Genomic DNA, 8,009 nt, shown 5'->3' with positions numbered 1-8,009 from the left:
AGTGTGTGTATGAGAGAGAGAGTTTTCACCCCCTTAAATAAAATAAATGTGCGTGCGTACGAGAGAGAGAGAGATAGAGAGAGAGAGAGAAGGGGCCATGTAGCTATCCAAATGTCTAGGAATAGCACCTAGCTCACTGATGAAAGGAAACCAGTCACAAAATGTAGGTCGAAAAGAACTTTAGGTTGTAAGCATAAGTAATCATTATATAGGTATCAAACTAATAAAGTTTAAGGATTTATTAGTATCATAATTGGTGGTATTATGGTTTATCATGCCTTATCATATCCTTTAAAAGAAGAAAGTCAACTAGTGTCCTCTATCACTTTAAGTATCGTTATACAAAGAGGATGATGTAGAAATTCTATAACCATGAAAAAGCACAGTTCACAAACTAAGTAGGTTCAGCCAACATTCTTCCTCAAAGTATGTTAAACTTCACAATCAAAGGAGCCTCCATAACATCAAGCCTTACATAACCATCTCTATCAAAAAGTTAGTTAATAAGCTATCAAATGCTTATATGAAAGATAACCATGTAAAGAAATCCAATTGTCACAATTACAAATGTTGCTCAGGTGTTGCACACCTAGGCTAATAATCTTGCCATAGAAGAAGACTAGACTAATCAACCCATTAAACATATTACAATTATAGCTACCTACTACAAGATACAATAGTAGTGGCGCCATTACAACCATTAGCCTAACAACATAGAAAACCTAAGGCTTGGTGACATTCCATTCTATAGAATCATTAAAAGATTGCACGTGCTTGGGAACCAAAGATGGTTCAAAGAGACCCTACTAGTGAATAGAAAATTTGATGGAAAATTTGTTGGATTGGTGTTGACTAATCATCATCCCAAAGGCATTGACATGATGGGATGGCATTAATGACATGTTTGACATATAAAATCAATGCAACTACCAATAGCAAGCCTCATGAGTCAAAGTCAAGAGGAGGGAAAATTGTTATATCCTTCAATAATGATGCAATGGACGATCAAGGCCCATGGCTTAGAATTGGAGAAGGAGTTGAAAAGGAAACAATGAAAGATTAGCACGTGTCATTACATATGCACACATAACCAATTAGGAGCAACTTCAATTAATTACCTTATGTTTTCAATAAAGATAGGGTGTAGGGGACTCATACAAAACCTACAATTTTTGACATAGTAAGAAAATGAAACGAATGTCACATGTCACACAATAGCAATGTTATCATAATGATTACAATCATTGATCATAAGTTGACACATACGCAACCATGAAATGACTTGCACAGACCTCTACACAAGTCCTCTAGTTCAGAGACACATACGCAATAGCAATGTTATCATAATGATTACAATCATTGATCATGTGTTGACACATACACAACCATGCACTGACTTGCACACAAGTCCCCCAGTTCATAGCATAGATAGAAATATACTTTTGTAAGTAAATTATGTCTAAAACTGGAACATAGATTCTACCAAAGTCCATCCTATGCTCAAATAATTGCTAACAAGGGTGTGCTCATTAGTTATCATTTGATGTCCCTTTTCCCCTCTTCTTTCACGGCAAAGAGTTACCTCCCTTTTCCAATTTTAGCGTGTGTGCCTACTTCCCCAGATGCTTATCTTTCTTTAATACAATACATCCCTCCCCCTCCTTTTTGTCATGCATGACAATAAAAATTCAAAGGGACACTAGTTAAATTAACAAGGTGGAACTCTCCCTTCCCCCTTCTCCTCATGGCTAATTTATGCATCTACCATGAGGAGAAGGGGTGGGAAGGGGGGATTTTTCTTCCATGGGAAAAATGATGTACAGAAAATACCTTGTCCCTCGCACCACCTTCTTCCCCCCCTGTGTGGTGCTTTTTAAAGTCTCAAATTCTAAGAACAAACCAACCACCAACACAAAAGGCAATCGTGTGAACTAGAAAGCCAATAAACCTCCATATAGAAATCAACTAAACAACAAAGGCAACTCCAAGAATCAGGTAAATTTAGAAACCGTCTAACAAAAGTGCCATGGAAGGAAGTATTAGAAAAGGTCCCACATGATACTTTGAAAAGGGAATCATTGTATGTTTCATTTTTTCAAAAAAATCCACTCTTAACCATTTTAAATAAGGTGGTAATCTTAACCTTTGCCATGATACTTGAAAATGATCAATATAGCCAATGTTTGAGGCCTTTTATAATATTTCTCAAACAAAAAAGCGCTCATATGAAGGAGGTTATGTCAAAATTCACTCATGGAGTGAAGTATAAACCTTTGTTTCCCATGAACGAACACTGTATTATCTTTCTATTGTTGTGTATTTTCCTCCACAATTTTCCCTATAAGATGTTCCATCCACTATGCTGGTGCTTAAACATATGGAGAGCACTATATTAAATCACATCTGCATGTGATAATAGTAGTGGAGGCCTATGGGTTGCACAATCTTGCACCTAGTAAGGTAAGACCATAAACGATAAAGAAGAAAGGACATTGCACGGACAACAATAGGTCTGTGAAAAATATGCTATTGTCTTACTAACTTGATTGTTCGACATCTCAATAGTATGGATCAAGGGCGCATTATGTCCAATTTGAGAGCTCCTTGAATGTTCACCATGTTCATGGGATTAGGGTGGGTTGAGATGGAGGTATCTACATATAAAGGGACATGCAAGTCAACCGACGAGTTGGTTGGGTCTTGATAGTCAATTGGCTTTACCACATCAATAAGATATTCTCAGTTTGACTTTTCAATACATAGGCTACAAAGCATGTTGGCACCTCCTCTATAGCATGTTTTGAGAAGGCCTCTAAGGATAATAATAAATAATGACATTTTTTGGGAGAACAGAACCTACATGCATGTGTGAGAAGAAAATTTGCACATGGGAGAAGAAAGTGTGTGTGTGTGTGTTTAGATTTAATAATCCCATTAATATTGAGTTTGCACATTTAAGCACAAAATTAATACAAAAGTGTTGAATCTGTTAGGTAGTCCAAGCTCCGAGGTCAAGGTCCACTTACCTGCTGCCACCATCCAAATACACTATATGTTAGAACAATATAGCATAATTTGGGTAGACAGGTAATGCCTTTGCTCCCCGGCTTGTTAATGCTTTACCTAGGAACATGCACAACTTTCTAGATTCTAATGCATAAAAAGAGTTATTAAGGAGTAAAAATATAGGGAGATAAACCACAAATAATGTGTGAAAAAAAGGGGGTATGGTCTGCAACCACTAGAAGAATCATCAATTGAAATAGACCAAGAGATGAAGCACCATCTTAAGAGAAAAACCTTGTTATAGGGGGGTAGTCCACACCCTTTTTTTAAAATGGGGAGTATTCCTCACCCTTGATTGCACAACAAGGACCAACTAGGCAAAGACTTTTTAAAAAACTTAATGGAAAATAAACCAATTTGCTTAAGAATTTCTACATGTATTTGTGGCAATTGATTAATTAAGGCAATTAATTAAAATAAATAAAGGAAATGAAGGCATTTTAAAGAAGGAAAAATAGGGGAGAACATCTAACAAGGTAAATTGAATAGATTGGTTTAAACAAGGCAAAAATAAGCATTAAAATGAAAAATAAAACCAAAAATGGGTTAGGACCAAGGGAAAAGATGATTACTTTACGGAAACAACAAGTTTTCCTATCAAACTAATCATGTACGGCAAAACAAATTACACTCTAGAAAAAACAAAGGTACATTAAAAGCTTGAAATTTTAGTTATTAATTTAGCAAAAACAATTGTGGTTAGAGGGATTTTAGGGTTTAGAATGTTTTTAAAAATAGGGTTTAGATTTTTTTTAAAAAGAAAATAACAGCTGAATTGAGTGTGTGTTACAAAGAGAGCTTGTGTAAAAATAAATGATTTAAAAGATGTAGACACAAGTAAAAACAAAAAGGGCCATTAAAAAACATGAAGGGGTTTAGGGAGTAAGGTAGGGGTTAGGGGGTATGTGCGTGTGTGTGTGTGTGTATTAATAAATTGTGCTAAAAAAGAGACAGTGGGGCAATTAAATGTATAAATTGGGTGTCTGTGTGTGTGTGTGTGTGTGTGTGAGAGAGAGAGAGAGTGTGTATGTGTGTATGTGTGTGTGTAAATGTGTAAGAATGTAGAAATTTTGTGTGTGTGTGTGTGCGCGCGCACGCGTTCAAGTCCTAGAAAATCAGTCCTAGATACTAGGTGCTGATGTTTTAGAAAAGCAAAGATAAGTATTCAAATACAAGAGATTGAAAAGGCATCTAGCATATATCCACAATAAATTAAGATAGGGTCTTGTCACCTTTATTCAATAGAAAAGTGACATGTCATAAGCTTTTTGTAAAAAGATTAAATCAGATTGAAAGGAACTCATTAATTTAACAAAATGATGCTCAAAATCTAACTTTACCCCAAAGCGAGGATCTGATACCTGCCACCAATCCAACACATACAGGGATTCGTCGCTCAAGGGGTGCGCTATGATAATAGCGTCGAAATTTCTCCTTCTTCAAAATGGGATGCACCAATGGGGTTGGAGACCTGCGTCCATGTTCGTGAGGGGAATTGACATGTGTGGAGCTAAGTTGTAGCCACTGTGTGCGCTTCAGGTTGGCCCGCCTCTAGTCGTTGAAGGACTGATTGATAAAAGTAGTGAGGGGGCGAGCTTCCATATATTTCGTACCAATGAAGGTGGGAGCCTTCAAGCTAGGCCTTCCAGTGATGCATGAGAGCATTGTCCAGTAAGTCCTGGAAGGACTAGAGGTCGGGCCTCCAGTGTACATCTTTTGGTGGTGATGAGGGGGGAGCTAGAGGAACATCATCATCAACATTTGGCATGGGTTCCTCCTTTGCATGCCTTGTGGTCGAAAGGTCTATCCACTTGTCAACTAGATTGGCCAGCCGCAGCAAGGTATTGATGGCTTCATTTGGTAGGTCAACATGAGCATCGGATGACATGGATTGGGAGGTCTCGTGCTATGCGATGCTAGTATTGGAGGCATGGGAGGAGTACTCGGGCTGGTTTGTGCGGGGAAGGGGAGGTAGAATGGGTTTGATTGGTGGCTGAGGATGTTGTGTGGGATTTGTGGGGTTTGTGGGATTGGGGTTAAGAATATTCGTGGGTGGAGTGGTGGTGTTGAAGACTGATATGGTTTGTTGAAAATCCTCCTTGGTGACAATACGCTACATGAATTGTTTCAAAATTGCTAACCAAGGACTCTTGTGAGTCCTGGAGAGCTTGTAGTACCCTGTTGAACAAAATAATGATTCTAGGGGGGTGGTAGGTCGTGGGAGTGATATGCAGCTAAATGCATTTGAGTTTGAGCTACCGATGCACTACCATATGTTTGCATCAGTCGATGTCAGCTCGTATGCTTTTGGGACTACATACCCATGGGCTCAATTCTTTGGGTTTGGCTAGCTACATCACGTCATGGTCCTGTGTAAAATTAGTGGTCTACAGGAAGTTTAAGAGAATGAGATGGGCAACTAGAGTCTGAAGGTCGGAGGGATGGAAGCTAGTAGACTGAAGGTTTAGAGAAAAGTATGACATACCTAGAACGGGGCGACAATGATCAGGATTTCGGGGAAGGATGGTAGGGAGTGTGTTGGGCAAGAGAGGGGCGGTGAGATCGATGTGGAAGATAAGATTTTGTGCGCGAAGTGCATCAAAGTGCATCTGGAGGGTTTAGAGGATTATGTGTGGGGATAGTGTGTAGGTGGCGAGCTAAATACTAATCTCCTCTTTGGTTTGGAGTTCAGCTGCATGTATGTCGGAAGGCATCCGAATTGATACTAAGGGAGTGCTCTAGGACTCGGATGGGACCGGTGGCAATGGATTAGCAAGTGATGAATTTTAGGGGTGTAGGACGATGAGCTCTCTCTCGAATTCGAAGAATTCATTTTCGGGATCCTTTGAGAAGAAGGAGGACAAGCGAGTAATGAATGGTCGGTAGAGGAGGAAGAGACATAGGACATTCAATGGCAAATTTGGAGGCTGGTGGGCAGTGTGGAAGGGTGCAGGGACTGAAGAAATTCTAGTAGGAAATTGACAACAGAGTTTGGTTGTTTTTTCTAAGGCGATGATCCAAGGGGATAGGGGGTCCTTTTATAGTTTTTAGTATCCCATCAACCAGGGGATAGCATTATGGCGATGACCCAGTGGGATGCTAGTATGGCGACGATCCTGTGGAATGGCTAGTCGAAGGCTTGTAGGTATGGTAGCAGTCGACGGGTTGGTTGTATGGCAATGAGTCGGAGGCTTGCAGGTATGGCATCGTCCGGTGCATTGGCTATATGGCAACTAGTTGGAGGCTTGCTGGTATGGCACCGATAAGCAAGTTGGCTGTATGGCGATAATCTGGCGGGATAGCTGGCTAAGGCACTGGGGTACCAGTTTGGCCTGAATTTGAAGTTTTAATCTTCTTTCTGAGCTGTTGAGGGGGGTCAAAAGATGCTAATGGTATTGCCAAGGACATTGGAATGGCGGCAGTTAGCCCAAGCAAAGTGGACGGACTTGAGAGGTCAACGTGCCCTAATGTAGAAGTGTATTAGCTGTATTCACCTAATGCTAACCCTGACTGGTGGGTGAGATTGACAAGGACTTCTGGGCTATTGGTTCTTGTTCATGATACGCCTACTGTATAGACTCACCTAGGTCTAGATGCACACCTGACGCAATTCCTATTATGTTGATTGTCACGGGGTTGAGTTCCAAGTAGCCTACCTTGTTGTCGTGAGGCATGTGTTGATCCTGCTCATCATCTTGGTTGACAGTGGCAAATCATCACTGCCACGTTGTTAATGGTCATTTCTAGGAACAAGGCTCATAGGTTTTTGTGTGGATGCATTCATTGTGGAGGCAGGTTCTTGTTGTACCGTGACTTTTGGCTTAGTAGTGGAAGTAGGGCCGGTTGACACTGTAGGCGTGTCCCTTGGCATGATGACTTGGTAGTAGCCTTAGGCCTTCAAGAGCTCCTTTGCAATCCAATGTGGGTGAGTCTTCTACACTGGAAGCAATGTCAATTGCCGCTGCCGGCATGGCAATGGATGTGGTCAGGGACTTTGCCCTTTGAGGGAGTTGTATGTTGGGGAATGGGGCGAGGAGGGGTTCGAAACCTCTCCACGATTTTGGGAATCCATAACTATTGGCCTCCTTTGTAGTAGTGTCATGCACAAAGGACATCCTTATGCACCCATTGTGTTCAAGACATCTAGATTCTTCCCCTGGGCATGGGCTCGGGAAGAGGAGGCGGAAGGTCAGTTGGTGTCGAAGGTCCGCCCTCATTGTGTGGATAGGGTAATGGCTCTGAGTGAAGTGAGGGTAGGAGTCTTTCTTGGGGCAATGAATGGGAGGTTGAGAAGTTTTCAAAGCTTTGGGATCACCCTCTGTTACAACTTATGTACCCTTCAAACGTGGTTGCACTATAGGGGAAGCAATATCATGGAGGTGCCCCCACCTACATGAGAATGGCGGTGCATGCCCTCTAGTTGATTCAGTAATTGATGGCATAGCACCATGTTCTCCCAAGTATTACTTGTTCATCTAACACCTCTACGGGAAGAACATGAAACCGAGTATCTACCACATGATGGGCAACGGTTAGTTTCAAATCCAAATGTATTAAAAATTTGGCCATTAATGACCCAAATTGAAGCAAGATTGAGTTTTAGTGTACCTTTATCGTTTCCCACACTTCTCGGGATATGAAATTATGACTCACTCCCCGATCCACAAGTGCCTTCACCCTTGTACTGGGACCCTACAAATAAATACTCAACCTAGCTGGATCTATTATTAATATGTCAGTCGAGCCTAGTTGTTCCTACGATATCCTTCAATAGAGCCATTTGTTTCCTTTGCCTAATTTTAGCATTATGTATCATGGCCTCTTCGATTTCCTATCATTTCATTCTTGCTACCTTGACCTTAAATTCTTTCTCTCGATGTATGGCCTGGAGAGTACGTAGACTGAGGGGGGCATAATATCTCTTCAACTTGTTACCATTGAGG

Source organism: Dipteris shenzhenensis, chromosome 2 (assembly GCF_047967505.1).
Source record: "Dipteris shenzhenensis isolate YYH24624 ecotype China chromosome 2, Dip_SZ_1.0, whole genome shotgun sequence".
NCBI lineage: Eukaryota > Viridiplantae > Streptophyta > Polypodiopsida > Gleicheniales > Dipteridaceae > Dipteris > Dipteris shenzhenensis.
Note: the sequence above shows the minus strand (reverse complement) of the source record.